The sequence below is a fragment of the Mauremys reevesii genome, unplaced genomic scaffold, assembly GCF_016161935.1.
Source record: "Mauremys reevesii isolate NIE-2019 unplaced genomic scaffold, ASM1616193v1 Contig25, whole genome shotgun sequence".
In the NCBI taxonomy this organism is placed as follows: Eukaryota; Metazoa; Chordata; order Testudines; family Geoemydidae; genus Mauremys; species Mauremys reevesii.
The window spans coordinates 331,728-349,184 of NW_024100835.1; the positions used below are offsets into that span (position 1 = coordinate 331,728).

At 53.4% G+C, this 17,457-nt stretch overlaps 1 protein-coding gene and 1 long non-coding RNA gene across 2 annotated transcripts in view; one reads left to right on the forward strand and one right to left on the reverse strand.

Moving 5' to 3' along the window:
- Positions 1–17,457, reverse strand: part of LOC120393596 (C-type lectin domain family 4 member F-like) — a 117,960-nt gene that overhangs the window by 52,237 nt on the left and 48,266 nt on the right. The gene's annotated exons all lie outside the window — the stretch shown is intronic.
- LOC120393600 lies at positions 5,791–11,435 on the forward strand. The gene is made up of 3 exons (XR_005592086.1): positions 5,791–5,974; positions 7,791–7,907; positions 11,399–11,435. It is a non-coding gene; the product is annotated as an uncharacterized LOC120393600 (long non-coding RNA).

The following is a 17,457-nucleotide window of genomic DNA, read 5'->3' on the forward strand; positions in this document are numbered from 1 at the left end:
CATGGCAGGAAATATGCTTGGGATCTGTTTTTTTTAATAAGAATAAGGCTGTTAAAGGTGATGCAGGTAATGAGGGCAGGGGAGAGTGATGGCTCTTGTTTAAAAATCTTGGGACTATAGGATTGTTTCAGGAAAATATATTCTATGACGCAGCTGTAGAACAGCATCTGATTGGTCCGATCCAAAGGCGGAGATAAGTAGCCTGAGGGGTTGTGAGCCTTGGGAGCTGCCTCTTTCCCCAGGGACAGCCACAAGGGTAAGATCTCTCTCTCTGCCTCAACCACGTGCTGTCTATCTTTGCCCCTTACAGAGGGGCCTTCTATTCCCTTTTCCTGCCCTGTTCTCTCTTTTAACCGATCTTTATGTTTCTCTTTTATGTAACTCTTTTTAAATGCTCTTCTCTTAACCTATCCTTGTGTTAAAATATTTAAAATGCTTTTCTATTAACCTCCCTTTATATTTTTACCATGTGGTTACCAGTCTCCACTTTATAAAATTCCTTTTTTTGCCATGTGTTCTTTAAATTTGTCTTTATATTTTTCTCCTTTATTTAATATTTTGAAATGCTTTTTTCTTAACCTACCCGTATATTTAATATTTTAACCTTTATATTTTTACCATGTGCTTACTAAACAGTTTCCTTTATATTTTTCTTATTTAACTCTTTTTAAATGCTCTTTTCTTAACCTACCTTTATATTTAATATCTTATAAATTTATCTCAAAATGTTTTATTCTTTAATAACATGTCAAACTAGTCCTTTAAAAACACCTCTCCTTAATAAACCTAACCAAAAATCGTTTTTCTTTAATTACTTTCCTCTATTCTTTCAAACTAACTGTGGAAGTAGAGAAAGAACTGACAGGGATTCGAAGGGGATTTCAATGCATGACAGTCTCTGTTAGCAAGAGTCGGGCTAGCTGTAACCCTACTAACGCGAGACTTGTAGAAGCGAGGATTGTGTGAGGCGAGTGGGAAAAAACTGTGTGAGAAGTTGTTGTGACCTTGTGTTGATAATGAGGAATGTAGACTGGCGCCTAAATAGAAGCAGCAAAGAATCCTGTGGCACCTTATAGACTAACAGATGTTTTGCAGCATGAGCTTTCGTGGGTGAATACCCACTTCTTCGGATGCAAGCACCACCACCGAAGAAGTGGGTATTCACCCACGAAAGCTCATGCTGCAAAACATCTGTTAGTCTATAAGGTGCCACAGGATTCTTTGCTGCTTCTACAGAACCAGACTAACACGGCTACCCCTCTGATACTTGCCTAAATAGAAGTGAGAAAACTAAGATATCGAGATGGTCTACGTATAAACAAAATGCAGCTGTTGCTTATTATTGCATGTAACAAAAAGTATAAATGCTGCTGTAATTGTTTACCTGTGGAGAGACCTGCCTGGAACTGGGGCAACCCTGTGTCCTATGGCACTCCCTCCCTCGATACAATTGTAAAGATAAAATAAAGTATCTGACTCTGCTGCACCCAACCAAAAAGTGAGAACTAAGTTTTTTTCCGACATAACCTTTTAAAAACAAAAATCTTTATTTTTCTTTAAGTTCTCCCACTCCATTCTTTCAATCTTTTTCTCTAAACAATCAACTAAATGTATCAAAGCACAAGCACGCAACATAACCCTATTCAAACATATAAAATAATGAACGGGAACGGAGGGCTGGACATAAGCGCTAAAGAGGGCATGGAAACCTGTCAAAAATACAAGGTGATGAATACTATCCAGCCATATACCACTGTTCTCTTTTGCTGCAGATGGCAGGAAGAGGGGCGATGGGTTCAAACTCCAGCACACCAGACTGAGATTAAATCTCTGGACAAATTTCCTCACTGTAAGAACAGTGATGACAAGGCCTTAAGGGCTGGCTCCTGGCCCTCACTCAGGTTGCTCCAGCCTGGCCTTTCCCTGTGGCTGCTGTGGGGAAAGCTGCTCCCTGATGCCTCCCTGACCCTCGATCCCCTCTGGATCCTGCACTAGTCTCTTTCTGCCCTTTACCCTTCTATCAGGGCACCAGGCACCAGCTGTCCCTGAGTGAGGGAGCTCTACCAGCCCCTTGCAAGACTCTTGGCCTCACCCACCAGCCCCTATGTCTTTCGGAGCCTCTTGTCTCCCCTCTGTGATACACCAGGCTCCATTTTACAAGCAGCCTTGACCCTACCCCAGGTTACCATCACGTGATGGTGGATCCAGCCAGCGTCCCACACTCATCACCTGGGGTGGCGGCTGACTGCACACTGATGGGGCTGAACCCAAATCCCCTAAAAGGCCAGTCCACCCCTGACACCACCCACCTGGTAGGTGAGGGGGAAGCTGCTGCCAGGAGTCAGGCCGTCCTGGACCAGAGGTGATGCTGGAGCAGGGCACAGAGATGCAATGGGCTGGGGGAGGCGGAGGCAGAATTATGTGTAACTGTGACACCCCCCCTTTCTTGCCCCTCAGCACAACTCCCTGCTGAAGCACAGGCCTGAGCTCTGTCTTTTCAGGACTTCAAAAAAGAAAAGTTTTGCACAGAGTTGAAGCTCAGAGCTACGGTGCCAGCCCCTGCCTGTAGGGGTTAACGACAGCTGCCAGTCAGCTCAGAGAGTCGCAGACAATTTCTTAGTGAGCGAACGTTTAACACACACACAGCCCCTCGCAGACAGTATGCGGGACACTTTTCAGTGCCTTCAGCAGTACGGTTCAGCAGTAAATCTGCAGGTAACACTCCCGGTGCTGTTGATGTTACATGTATTTCAGTGCAAGGTAACACCACAACACTCACTTGTGGAGTTTGGGCCACATCTTCCGAGCATTCCCCTCTGACCTCACACTGATCATTTCCCAGTCTCTGGAGGGGGGGGGGGGAGGCTCCAAATGTATGTGTCCCCCCTGTGGACTTTCCAGGGCCTGAGGAGAATGGCGGCCTCTCCGTCCCCACCCAGCACCTCAGAATCTCCTCAGCAAACACCAGTCCAAAGCTTCGTCCAGCCAGCAGCTGTTCCGGTCCCACAGCTAACAGACAAGCATCTCCTTGTTGTTCAGTGAGATGGGGAATCAGGAGCCTGTTTCCAAGGTGGCTCAGGAACTGGGATGTAGCCTTCACAGCAGACACAGCCCTTGGTCCCACATGGATCAGTCACCAGGCCCCCAGGACTGTCTCTAGCTCCCATGTTTGTAACCTTCCCCTGAGCTCTGACCGGCTCCGCTCCCGGTGAATGTGGAACCTGCAAGGATGCTTGTCCTTCCTGGAAACTTCCTGTACAGCCCCAGAGCTGGGGACCGAGGCCGTGTCTATGCTACAAAGTCATGTCGGCGTTCAGCCACCAACGTTTGTGTATCGCTGGGCGTGTGCCCACTTGGCTGCTTGTACCAGTGCTGCTCGTACTCCCCAGGAGTGCTTGTGTAACACGCTAACCTTTGATTCCACACGTGCCCCCTCTCATCCCATGTTACCGCCGGAGCAGCGAGCAGGGTCTGTCCCTTTGGACAGCAGAACTCCCACCCGTGGATGGTCACACATAGGAAAAAGATGCAGATTTGGACAGTCGTGGATGCCCCAGGATAGGGCCGGCCTTCGGGGCGGGCGATGTGGGTGACTGACCAGGGTGCCACGGTCAGGGGGGAGGAGGGGAACATGGTCCGGAGGCAAGGAGCAGGACACAGGCCTGGTCCCCACACTGCCCCCAGCCTGCCCCTCACCGTGCTTCAGCGGGATGATGCTGGAGGCCCCACAACACAAGTGGGCCAGGACACAGAGCAGGATGCCATGGCTGGGCGGAGCTGGGGGTATCCCAGGAGGGGAGAGGGCCCAGGCTGCCCCAGGCCCAGCCCCTCCGCTGCACGACCTCCGACAGTCAACCGCACGCGCCGCGCACGGGGATGATGCCTTTACGCTCTCACCAGAGCCCCACCTGCAAGAGGGGGCCATGAAAGGCTGGGCCCAGGGGGCTGGAACAATGTGAATAGTGGGGTGCTGAGAGCCACTGAACCGAACTGTAACCCTGCATATGATGGAAACCGCCTCCAGCCAGGGGGTGCGGCAGCCCCCCTAGATCCAACACCTATGGCCAGGCACTGCAAACAGAGCGCTGTCATCCGCTTCCCTCTCACCTCTTTCCCCCATCCAGCTGCCTCTCTCGTCCACTCCCCTCCCCACCTCCATCCTCATCCACCCACCTCCCCCCTCAACTCTTCCTCCGTCCCCCATCCACCCATCTCTCCCCTCCACGCCCCCCCGCTCCTTCCTCAAACAACCACCTCTCCACTGCCCGTCCTTCCCCATCCACCCCCCACACTTTCTTCCCCTCCTTCCCTATCCAATCACCTTTCCCCCCCGTACATCCCCCTCCAACCATCTCTCCCCTCCACCCCCATCCTTCCTCCCCCTGCTTCCTGCTGTCGAAGAAAAACTCAGTTCTCGCTTTTTGTTTGGGTGCAGCAAAATCAAATACTTTATTATTTCTCCAGTAATTACAATGGAGGGAGAGAGTGCCATAGGACACAGGGTTGCCCCAGTCCCGGACAGGTCTCTCAACTGGTAAACAATCACAGCAAGCCTTTATACCTTTGTTACAGACAATTTCTAGCAATAATACAGACAGTAAAAAGCAACAACTACATTTTGTTTATACATAGCAGAAAGGCTTATCTTATTTGTCTCAGTCCTAAGAAAAAGCAAGCCTGCATTTTGGTTAGCGATTGCAAGGTCGTAATAACTTTGTACACAGTTCTTGTCCTGTCGCCTCGCACTATCTTTGCTCCTACAAGTCTCACGTCATTAGGGTTACAGTATGGCCTGACTCTTGCTAACTGACTAACATGCATTAAAATCCCCTTCAAATCCTTATTGAAGCTTTCCCTGCTTCCACACTGCCCTTCCTCAGCTCACCTCCCTGCCCCCCCCCCCGCAGGGTTCCCGAGAGGGCGGGGGTTCAGGGGTGTCGGAGGAGAACAACAGGGAACACTGGCTGGGGGTGGAAGTTGGGACCAGGAACCCGGGGGCGGCTGGCCAGCCCCGGGGCAGCTCATGTCACCTCTGACCGACCTGCTTGGGTTGGGCTTGTTTTTGAAGGGCAGGATCGCATATTTATCTCGTGAGACGTGGCAACTTTGGTTGGCTTTTACCCATCTGCCTTGAGCTGAAAGGCTCTGTAGGCCCTTACCAAAGCCCTGATCCCCCCGATCCCCCCACCTATTTCCTTAGAATGGTAAATGGGGGGGAAACTGAGGCACAGACAGGCCAGGTAACTTGCCCACGGTCTCCCAGTGAATCAGGAGCAGAGCAAGGAATAGAAACCAGGAGTCCCTATTGCCAGGTCTTGTCAGGGACCGGGCCGGCGGGGACAGCTGCTGGCCGACTCTCACCAGCCTGCTTAGAAGCCTGGCACCTAGCTGAGATCAGTGGCTGCTCAGTGTGGATCTTGCTGCTGCAGCTGTGCTTCCTCTTCGTCCAGTCCCTGCTCCGGCTGGCGTCCAGGCCCTGCTCCTGCTCTGCTCCAGCCCCTGCTCCCCGTTGGCTTCAGACGTCCGGTTTGATGCCCAGCCCTGCCCCTGCCTCACTCACTGCTTGGCCCCCCACTTCTGGCTTGGGCGCCTGTCTCGCTGGTACTGATCCCGGGCTCTGCCTCTGTGCCCCCCACCCTGGCTCTGCCATTTGGCTTCTGACCCTGGGCCCATTTCCTGGATGCTGCCGACGCTGGACCCAGCTCTAGCCCATTGGCTGAACTCTCGCTTCCACCACTAGCGCTGACCACACATGGCCCAGCTGGCGACAGGGTGGCTCTCACCACCAGGCACCACTTCCCATTTCAATTTCTGGGCCAGGGCTGCTGTCAGAGGGAGGCTCTAACCCAGCAGGCTGCAGAAAGGACCCACAGGCCAGTCATCAGGGGCTCGGCTCAGCGCGAAGGCAGGACAATGGCCAGGGACAATATCTATGCGAACATGCCAATGACGGAAGCTGCTCCCCAGCCCAAAGGTAAGCACAAGAGGCTGCACCGGACCCTGGACTCCCGCTGGCCTCTCCTTGGCTTTGTGGTCTCTGCAGAGCGTCCTGGGCAGCGATCGCTTGCTCCACTGACCACGTCCCCAGAGCTCAGCCTTGTGCTGGCCAGACAGCACCACGGGCAGTGGGCGAGGGTGCTCGGTCAGTGCTTCCCAGTGCGTTCTCTCCCCTGCCAGTCCCCAACGGGAGAAGGGCACAGGGGAGAGATGGGAGTCCCTGCACAGCATCCCAGCCTCCTGCCGGGCAGCGCAGTGCCATGGGCTGGCCATAAAAGCCAGCCAGGCTCCCCCTCCCCAGCTCACTGCCACCATCAGCCTCTCCCAGGGGTTCTAGCTGGGTTCAAAAAAGACCTAGAGAAGTTCATGGGGGACAGGTCCATCAATGGCTATTAGCCAGGATGTGCAGGGATGGTGTCCCCAGCCTCTGTTTGCCAGAAGCTGGGAATGGGCAACAGGGGGTGGATCACTGGATGATTCCCTGTTCTGTTCATTTCCTCTGGGGCACCTGGCACTGGCCACTGTCGGCAGACAGGACACTGGGCTGGATGGACCTTTGGTCTGACCCAGTCTTGCCGTTCTTATGTTTCGTTGTGCAGGTATCAGCTGAACAAGGGCCTGCTCCGGGGGTTGTTTATCCCCTTTGGCTTCAGTGCAATCCAGGTGCTGTGTGGCAGCTGTTCTGGATTTGAACACATGAAAGACGCCCAGGAAGGGTCAGGAGACAGGCAGGGAGACGGGGCTGACAGAAGTGAAGGGTGCGGCTGTAGGCAGCTGCAGCTCCGCACCGAGCTCAGCTAGGCTCTCTGCAGCGACAAAGGAAAACACAAGGGGAATGTAGCCTGCACTGGGTGACAGAGAAGCTCCTCCCAGAATCTGTTTCAGGAAAGGCTGAGAACTGTAAACTCAGTACATTAGTGAGAGGCAGCTTCACCCTTTGGTTAGCGTGAGAGAAGCCACTTCTGCAATGTAAGGGGATTATCTGGGCATCTGAGTGTTGTCTGCTGGTTCCAGGAACCACGTCCCATGGGGAAGCAGCGCGAGCTAATGGCTGAGGCCCAGATCAGACAGGGAGGAGGTGTGGCAGGCTGAGACTTTCAGGGAGAGGAGAATCTGACAGTCTTGCGTCTCCAAGCAGCTGCCGTTCCCCTTGGAGAGACCAAATCCAGAGCACACCGAGCACACTTACTTGTGTCCACACATAGATCCTGGCTCGAATGCAGCTCTAGTCTTCTCCCTTTAATGTGCAGGGGAGACACAGTCTTAGGGCTTTGCCCTGTGATTCGCCCCTTGGCTGCCTTGCAGGGGGGAGCCCAGCATCCTGGGGATGGGTTATCAGACAGGGATGCTGTAGAAAGGCCCTTCTGAGCACACTGCTGCTGTCAGCCCCACTTTTCTCCTGCAAAGAATCATTTCCCCTCATTTCACTGCCTCATTGAATTCATATTTCGTAAGTTGTTTCAGGTTCCTTTTCTCACTCCGTTGGGCCTGGACTTCACAAGCCTTAAACTTCCCTCTCAAGAAATGCTTAGGCAGGGGGGAAATCCTGCTCCCAGATCTCTCTCACAGGACACCTGCCTGGCACTAGAGTCACTCCTGATTTAGGGAGGGTCGCTTTTCACATTCTAGTTCCGGTCAGTTCTGACCTTATTTGGCCTAATTCCGCTGTTGCTGTTAACCACAGTCAGGGACTAGGAGGCTGAGCAGGTATTGGATTTGGGTGGTGGAGTTTCCTCGGTCAGTGGCATTTGAGCTGTAACTTTCCATGGATATGTTTCTTCTTCTCCTTCAAGGAAACCCTCCCGAGACATCGGTCCCTTGGCGGCACAGGGCGGGGGGCATCGTCATTCCTGTCCTTCTCCTCCTGGGTCTGGCCCTGGCCACGTCCCTCATTGCTGTGACGCTTCTCTGTAAGTTCAACTGCAGCTCCAAGCCCAACATTTGCCAGCTTCCATACAGGCCAGCTGGCTCGACTGGGGGGGTTGGAGGGGGCACCTCCACATTTCAGCAGAATATCGGCCACGTTTCCAGTCTGTCCCTCCAAATAAATCTCCTACTCCAGAGAGTTCAAAAGGAGATCTTGCCCTACTGGTTTGATACTAGCACAAACCTTCTAATGCTAACGATGGTCAAGTTAGCGTGCGCGATTGTAAGGAGAGTTTTTTTGGGGGGTGGCGTTCTGTTTTTGTGTTCGGTGGGGTTTCCTTTCTCCTTGGCAGGCGCTTAGGCAGGAAGGGTGTGACAGACACAGAGACAGCAGTGGTAGTGACCCAAGCAATGGAAGAGACAGTGAAGATGACCAGATGTGGAAGCTGCGGGATGTACATGTTCCTGGAGCAGGTACCTGAAAAGAGCTTGTTTGTATGAAGCGCCGCCTGATAGAGCCGATGGAAGTGAAGAGCCGAGGTTTGGAGATGCAGGTGGAAACTATGGTTGAGTTTTGAAGGGGATTCAAGCGAATGATGGAGGGAAGGCGAGAGGAGGCTGAAGGGAAAACTCAAGACTGGCAGATCCAAGCTGGACTGGAGAACGTGGAGGGGAGACTGCTGGGTGAGTAAAGTGGCCAGTGGAAACATGATGATGAGAACCGGGCAGAGGAAAAGACCAGCTAGTGAAGGAGAAGTAGAGCTCAGGAACAGGTTTGCTGAGTTGGAAAGTGAAGAAGGCTGCAGCAGTGAGTAGCAGAAGGTGGGAGGGCAGGGAGAAGAGAAGAGCAGCTAGTCCTACAAGAAGAGGGGAAGAGTCAATGTACATATCCAGAGTTCGGAGCCCCGGGAGGACAGAGGATGACTTGCAGTAGATCGCAAGGGAGAGCAACAGACAAGAGGAGTTTCATGCAGAAGGAATGGGAGGAAGGCTGGAGAATGGCTTGTAATTACTTTCAGTCCAAGTTGCAGAAGCTCTCTGATGCCTGCATCCTATGCAAGGGGAAAACCTTCCTAGGGAAGGGTTGCGGACCAGGCTGGATGAACAAGTGTCTCACACAGGTGATTAGGAGACAGCAGAAATCCTACAAGGAATGGAAGATTGGATGGATCAGGAAGAAAAGCCACCACCCGGAGGTCAGAAAGTGCAGGGAAAAGTGAGAACTGCAAGAGCCAAGCAGAGCTGGACCTTGCAAAGGGAATTAAAACCAACAGTAAAGGGTTCTATAAACATATAAGCAAAAAGGGACTGCTCGACACGGAGGGTGTGTGGAGATTGAAGATAATCTAGGCATGGGCAAATGCCTAAACAAATATTTTACCTCCGATCTTATTCAAGGGAATTGGGAGTTTTGGGCTAGTGGCAGGCTGGCTAATGGGAACGAGGATAAGGAAGTAGAAATTACCACACCTGAGGTGGAAGTCAAACTCAAACAGCTTAATAGGACCAAACTGGGGGGCCTGGATAATCTCCATCCAAGAATATTAAAGGAACTGGCATGTGAATTTGCAAGCCCACCAGCAAGGATTTTTAGTGAATCCATAAACTCATGGGTCAGACCCTATGACTAATTTGACCTCAATTGTATGCTAGGTCTTCAAACAAATTTGGAAGGAGAAAATAATTAGGGGCATAGAGGTTCAGGGTAATAAGGATAAAATATGACATGGTTTTACAAAAGGTACATCATGCCAGACCAGCCTTCCCTTTCTTTGAGAAGATAACTCATCTTTTAGAGAAAGGAAATGCAGTAGATCTCATCTCTCTGGATTTCAGTGACATTGGATACAGTTCCACAAGGGAAATTATTAGTCAATTTGGAGAAGATGGGAATTAATATTGCTGTTAATCCCTATGTGAATGACCTTGCACTTTGCACTACTGAATTTCATCCCATTTCTACTACTCCAGATTTCAAGGTCGTCCAGCTCTATTCGTATGATATTCCAGTTCTCCTCCATGCTGGCAAGACCTCCCAACTTTGTGTCATGTGCAGAATTCATTAGCGCACTCCCCTTTTTGTGCCAAGGTCTTTAATGAAAACATTAAATAAGATTTGTCCAAAGACCAGTCCCTGAGGAACTCCACTAGTAACCTCCCTCCAGCCTGACAGTTCACCTTTGAGCATGATCAGTTGTAGTCTCCCATTTAACAGGGTCCTGATGCACCTTTCAATGGGGTCAAGAAGGAATTTTCCCCCAAATCAGATTGGCAGAGACCCTGAGGTTTTTTGCAGCCTGGGGCACGGGTCACTTGCAGGTTTGAACTAGTGTAAATGGTGGATTCTCTGTAACTTGAAGTCTTTAGATCATGGTTTGAGGGCTTCAGTAACTCAGCTAAAGGTTATGGGCCTATTACAGGAGTGGGTGGGTGAGGTTCTGTGGCCTGCAGGAGGTCAGATTATGATCATGATGGGCCCTTCTGGCTGTAAGGTCTATGAGACCTGTCTCTGCCTCAGTTCTCCACCTGTAAAACGGGGGAAGGAGACTTCCCTACTTCACAGGGGTGTTGTGCGACATTAAATAATATATTAAAGACTGTGAGGTGCTCAGATACTGCAGTGAAAGGAGCCAGAGACGTACGATGGATTGTGGGAAAGATTCCACAGGCAGCAGCTAGATCACAAGTCTGTTGATGGTGCACAAGCTGGAAGAGAAGCTGGCTCCCTGGGGCATCGCTGTGTTGGCCCTGCAGCGCTAAGGGAGTGAAAGGCTGATTTTTAGGAACAGATGTAAATCGAAGTAGCTCCTCTGAAGTCAGATTGACACCATCTGAGCAGCTGGCCATTAGCCTTGCAAGCCCAGATCCTCAGAGGCATTTGGGCTCCTGGTTTCCATTGAAATCACTGGGAGTTTGAGGCCTGAACACTTCTAAGGGTCTGGGCCTCCAGTTAGCAGACAGGCCCCTGAGACACACCAGGAGCGGAGCTGTCAGGATTGGCACTTGGCCGGCCATAGTGCTCAGAAGCTGCACCCAGGTCCTGCTTTCCATAGCGCTAGGTGCTGCACAAACACACAGGAAAATGAGGCCATAGAATCCCAGAACCATCGGGTGAGAAGGGACCGCAGGGACATCTAGTCTAACCCCTGCCAATATGCAGGATTTGTTGTGTCTGACCCATCCCAGACAGACGGCTCCAGCCTCCTTTTGAAAACCTCCCATGAAAGAGCTTCCACAACCTCCCGCGGCATCTGTTCCTGAGATTTACTCTCAGTCGGCTCTGCTGGAGTTTGTAGCTCCCTGCTCCACGGAGCTGACGCCCTACGTTAAGACGGTGTAACATACACCAGGAGAGAGCCCCGAACGGGGCCTTGGCTGTGCCGGTGTCCCTCCTCGGGAGGGAAGCTGTCCAAGATTAAAATAAAAGACGTCATAGAGAACAGCCTCGCGCTCGGAGCATGTTCCTTCTCTGTGCGTGGCTGGTCTCCAGCCGCAGTTCGGTTCGGTCGCTGACCTGCAGACGTGTGATTTCTAGATCTCCGGGCACAGAGCAAGCTGCAAGCGGTTGAAGAAGCGGCGCAGAAGCTCCAAGTCTCTCTGCAGCCTGACGACACCTCGGACGTGTCAGCGAAGGGATCAGACAGTAAGTCGCAGGACGAGGGTCTTAGGCATCAGGGTCAGTTCCCCTCCCTTGGCCTGGATGCTGAGCACTCTCCTGCCTACAGGGATGGGGGTTGCCTGGCATCCTCCTGCTCCCCTCCATAGACTTCCTTGCCAGGTGGTCCCGTCCCCTGTCTAAGGAGCTGCTGCTCCGCACATTCCTCTGCCAGCGGAGGCTCTGTTCCCAGGGACGGGTGGCTGCTCCAGGTTCCCTTCTAGCCAGAGGTGAAAGTCCGGTCCGGCGTATCGGAAAGAGCCAGTACACCGTGGTGGACCGCACCGGCTTCCACGGCGGGGATTGAAAGGACTCTGGACTGCCCGCGACTGCGACTCCCGGGGGCTGGGCTGGGGCCAGGATTTAAAGGGCTCGGGGCTCCCCTAAGGGGCAGGAGCTCTAGGCCCTTTAAATCCCTGCGCAGCCCCGCAAAGCTCAGGGTTCCCCCAGGTAGCCGGAGCCCCGGGCCCTTTAATTTGCCCCTGAGCCCGGGGGGCTCCCAGCCACCTCTTCAGCTGGGAGCCCCTGGTAAATCAGTACTGGTAAGTCCTGTAAGTTACTTTCACCCCTGCTCCTAGCTCCCTTCTTGGCAGTGGCAGACTGGCTGCATCCGCCCCATGCTCCTGCGCAGGATGCCTAGTGGTCACCATCTTCCATCCTTTCACTGTTGCTCCCTTTGCTCCATAGTTTTCACCTTGGCCCCTGTATTGTCAGGGTTGCATTGGCGAGAAAGACGGATGCAGCTCATGAGACACACAGGGGCCGAATTCAGACCCTGGTGTAAGCAGGACGTCAGCGGAGCTGCACTCGTGGGTCTCCATTTGCCCCCCAGTCCCGGAGCCCTCCCTGTGCAGCTCCAATAATTTGGGTACCTGCCACAGTCCCATTGCTGGAGGCAGAGTGCCCCCTTGTGGCCACGTCTCACAACTGTCTGTCTGTCTGGCACAGGGCTGCACATACAAACCCGTCCATGGATCAGGTTATTCAGCGTCCAGTCAGAAAATGGGCCTGAACTAAACCCCGGCACAGAACTCGCCTGAACGCTGGGCTGTTCAAAATCCCGGCCTGGAGCCCGGGGCCAGGGCTCGGGGCCATGAATGTTCTTGCAGCCCCAGCTCTGCCCCATGCTGCAGGGGACCCGCTCACAGCTCACAAGGGGGGAGCGATTGGTAAGAGGAGGCTGGGGAGATTGTGGGGACAGGGCTAGAATTCAGGAGAGCTGGGGTCAATTCCCAGCTCTGCTGCAAACTTCCTGTGTGGTCTTGGGCACCTCTCCCTGCACCTCAGTTCCCCAGCAGGAAAATCAGCCTTTATTTCTCCCACCTCGCGTCTATTTTGGCTGTGAGCTGTTGAGAGCAGGGACGGTTCCCTCCTGTCCGTACAGCGCCTGGCACACAGGGGCCTGCAGGTGCTGCTCTACTGCACGTGCTGATAATCAAGTGTTCTGCATCTCCACTGACGTCGCTGTGACTTTCTTCTAGGTCTGCAGCTATTGGATGAAGCGCAGGCAGGAGTCCGGCTGCTGAAAGCCCAGCTGGGTAATGTCAGTGCAGCGTATGGAGAAATCCAGATCCGGCTGGACAACGTCAGTGCAGCGCGAGCAGCAGTGCAAAGTCACTGCAATAAGTACTAGCTGCAGTGCTGGCTGGTGCCGTTTCTGCTGGTGCTGAGGATGAACGGAGGATTTCAGGCTCCCAGGCTGACAACGCAGCGACTTTCTCCAGCACCGAGTTCTCTTCCATTAAAAATCACCGGTGGCTGCACCTGGGCCCACACCGTGGTGATTGGTGTGGAGTTAAATTACACCCTAGGCCTCGTTAGCCTAATGGTAGCACCCAGCTATCAGCTCTTCTTAGATTTCAGCATATGGGGCGTAGCTTTCAGAACCATCCCTGAGCCAGTGCCCCCTGCAGGGGTGTTGGGGGAGATGCCAAAGTGCAAAAGACCCTGGGCCGCCTGGGGGTGGGCTGGGGGCAAGTGGCGCTTCTTCTGCTCCGGGTCTTCGGCGGTAATTCGGCGATGGGGGACCCCCGCCACCAAAGACCCCAGGTCCCCTGAATCCTCTGGGCGGCCCTGAAATGACCCGAGACCTTCATCACTGAAAATATTTGATGCAGAACCAGGGGATGTTCCACTTTGGGCAGCTACATTCACCCCACCTGAATTCTCCCTCACAGCTCAGCTGAACAGTGATTCTCCCCTTTCCCATTACAGCCGTACTGCTCTGCACTGGGACCAGCGCCCATGCTCCAGCCCAGATGCAGCTGCATTTCACTGCCTGGAGAGTGACCTCGTGGTGTCTGCTTTCTGCAGCGCTCTGTGGGATCCATCATGTGGCCACAAAAAGTTACTTATTGTGATGCTGGAGAATCAGGATTCAGAAGCTCCCTGGGCTGGGGGCAGCTGTAGGGCAGGGGAAATGCAGCACTAGAAACCCTGAGCTCCCTTCGTGTGTCCCTGTGACTTTAGCCCGGGTGTCTCACCTCAGTCTCTGCTCCTAGGTGACGTGCTGACAAAGCTCTCCAGCGGCTGGAGGTTTTACGGTGGGAACCTCTATTACTTTTCACACGAAAGGAAGTCGTGGGATGAGGCCGAGCGGTTCTGTGTGTCTCAGGACTCGCACCTGACCTCTGTCTCCTCCCAGGTGGAACAGGTGAGTGCAGGAAGCTCCTAGGGGCTTGGATAATGGGTCAGTGCCTTGTTTCACACCAGAAGAAGGTAGAAGGTGGCAGCTGATGTTGGAAACCATCGGAGAGGATGCCAAGCCTTGGAACCTGACTCAAGGGATTCACCCATCAGTAGAGATGAGGCAGAGGAACTGAGCCAGGATCTGGACTTCCCAGAGTCTGGGGTGCCGGGGGAGGGGAATTTGGGGTCAAGCTCATTTCTGATTTTCCCTACTTCCAATGTAGCATTTCCTGCAAACCCAATGGCCTTTCCCAGTGAGGACCCCTTTGATCCCTCTCCCCAGGCCTGAGCTCCTGCTGGACAATCTAGAAGCCTGTATCTGGAAGGCTTGTGTGCAAGGGGCCATGCACCTCTCAGAGAATCCTCTCTCCCCACGTGCCCACTGCAGCCCTCACCCCAGGCCTCTGCGGCACGTTCGGAGGAGGAAAATCCCACCCTCCGGCAGGGCCAGACTTTGCACCCAGTTCTCTGCTCCGAGCTTTGCCTCCTGCAAGGGCAGGGGGATGGTGTGAACTCTGAGGTGCCCGTCAGTGCCTGCCGCAGCCCAGCTCTGAGGGGGCCGTGGGGGGAGTGTTCTGAGACAGGTCCCTGCTGTTAGCCCCAGGCAGATACAGGTGCAGACACAGACACAGAGGTGCTCCAGGGCTCCCTCAGGGTCTCCCAGCTAGTCACTGTCAGCGGTGGGGGCAGGACACCGCGTCTCCCGCTGCCCAGTGCCCTGCTCACACCACCAGACGCCCTTTCCTCTCTCCTAAAAATCTGTTCAGCCCAGGCACCTGCGGCTGCATCCTGCAGCCTCTCTTGGGTGACCTGCACATGCTGCAAACTGTGTTGTGCAGGAGTTTCTCTCCAACGAGACCCAGGGACAAGATCACTGGATTGGACTCACCGACCAGGAGACAGAAGGCAGCTGGCGCTGGGTGGATGGCACAGAATACAGACCAGACGCAAGCAGGGGGTGAGTAAAGCTTGAGAGAAGTGATTATTTATTACACGATTGGTCACAAGCTCTGTCGGGCAGCGTCTGTGCGACCCCTGGTGTCTATGCAGCACCCGGCACAGCGGGCCCGATCCTGAGGGAGGCCCCCGGGCGCTGCCACGACAGCAGTGAATCCTCTCAGGAATTTCTGCTAATGCCCCTTTGCTTAGAGCAGGAGCCTCAACACGGAGTGTGTGTTCAGTGCCCACTGAGACCCAGGGCCAGAGCCTCCCCTGGGTAACTCGGCATTGACTTGAATGAACCACAGGGATTTACACCAGCTGAGGATCTGGCCCCAAGTCGACTCAGTGCAGCCAGGGGAGTCTGGAGTGAGCGGCAGGTTCCCGCTCTCCTTGGGATTGCGCTGCGCTCTCCCCTCGGTCAGGCTAGGCACGGGGATGCTGTGGGGCCGGGGCCATGGCCGGAGCCAGCTGCAGTCGGTGCAGTGACCTCAGGGGGCTGTGGGCGAGGCCCATAAGCAGGGCCAGGGAGAAGTTACTGACTGGCCCCCGCTGCCCTCTCTCCCCGTTCTTGCGTTCCCATCCCGGGGGTGCCTGGGACGTGCTGTGCCACCTGCTCTGGTTCTGGGCACTGAGATCCGAGTTGCTGCTGCTCAGCGTTTGGAGCCACACACTGACTTTGGCTCTTTGCTGGCCTGTCAGGTGCAGGGCAGGTGCTACCCCCGGCCGTCAGAAGCCCTTCGTTACCATGGCCACAAGAGCTGTGGAGAACTCTGAGGAGTGGCCGGGGGGTGCATCGCTTCACCGCGTCATTGCTGGGTTTCTTGGTCCCCTGCCAGCAACAGAGTCCACAGAGCAGAACTGAGCTCAGGAATTGGCTGTGGTTCTCCCCTGAGACATTAACACTCTGATCCGTAGGTTCTGGGTGCACGATCAGCCAGACAACTGGCATCAGGGGATTCGAGGCAGAGAAGACTGTGTTCACATGTATCCAATCAACCGGAATTTGTGGAATGATGCCAACTGCACTCTGCCTTTCAGGTGGATTTGTAAGCAGGCCCATGGACCAGCTGGGCTGTGACATGCAGGTCCCCAGCACCTCACAAAGCGCCTTAATTTCCAAGCTAGAATATTTCCCAGCCACCCGCTGGTGAGGAGCTCAGTTTGACAGCAGCCTGTCTGGCAAGAGATCACTTATCAATGGTTGTGGTTGTGAAACCCTCATTTCTCTGTCTTTTATTTTTTTGGGCCCCACTTTTCTATTGTTAATCTGTCTGGTTCTCTAACTGTTTCTCTCTGCTGTGTAATTAATTTTGGTAGGTGTCAGTTAATTAGGGTAGTGGGATATAATTGGTTAGAGAATTATGTTCCAATATGTTAGGATTGGTTAGATAGATTTCAGTACAATGATTGGTTAAGGTATAGCTGAGACTATTACTATATAAACTGGGGTCAAACAGGAAGTAGGCAGGGAAACTGGAATCAAGTTTGCTGGACATTGACCCCAATAAACATCGCACTGTCTGCACTTCGGACTTCTGGTCTTTTGCCGCTTGCTGTCTGCGTGACAAGAACCGGGGAAGTGGGCGGGTGGAGGGAAAGCCCTCTAACACTGCCCATAAACTAGGTGAATAGACCGAAGGCCATTAACAGCATCCCCATATTTTTTTTGATGTTGCGATATCATGACACACTTCCACAGGTTGCAACCCTAACCGCCGGCGGTAGTTAGATGGGGGAGAACGGAACTGGGTTTCTACTCTTAGGCTCTGATTTGCGTCTCAGGTACGTACGTTTTCAAAGGACTGGCTCAGTTCCAAAGCGGTTATGACTGTGTCTTGACAGCAGAGGGAGTCTCCTGCGTTCCTTGGAATGTTTCTTGAGGATGTGCTCAGAGCTGCAGCAATAATTGCCTTTCTTTGGGACATGGGGGGAGGGGGGAGGGCTAGTTTCCAAAAAGGGCCAGGAATTAAATTGGAAATGGGTTGTATTTAGAGTGACTTTCTGTGCCAGAAAGTAGATTCTACTGCACCCAGGTAGAAACTGTAGTAAGATGAGGCCCTGGAACATAAACTCTTGCATCAGAGGCCCGGTATGAGGCCTGAGGCCTGAACTAAAGGAAGGATCAAGACTTTGCTCACATAAAGCAGAGTTAAGCTGTGAGCCAGAGGCAGGCCCTGCTCGCAGGAGCCGGCAAGGAAAGGGCTGATGCTGCAAGAAGATACGTACCTAAAAGGTCCTGAACACCAGAGATACAAACATATGCTGAGGAGTTCGGAGTGTGGGAAGGGATCAGGGATGAGGCAGGGGGG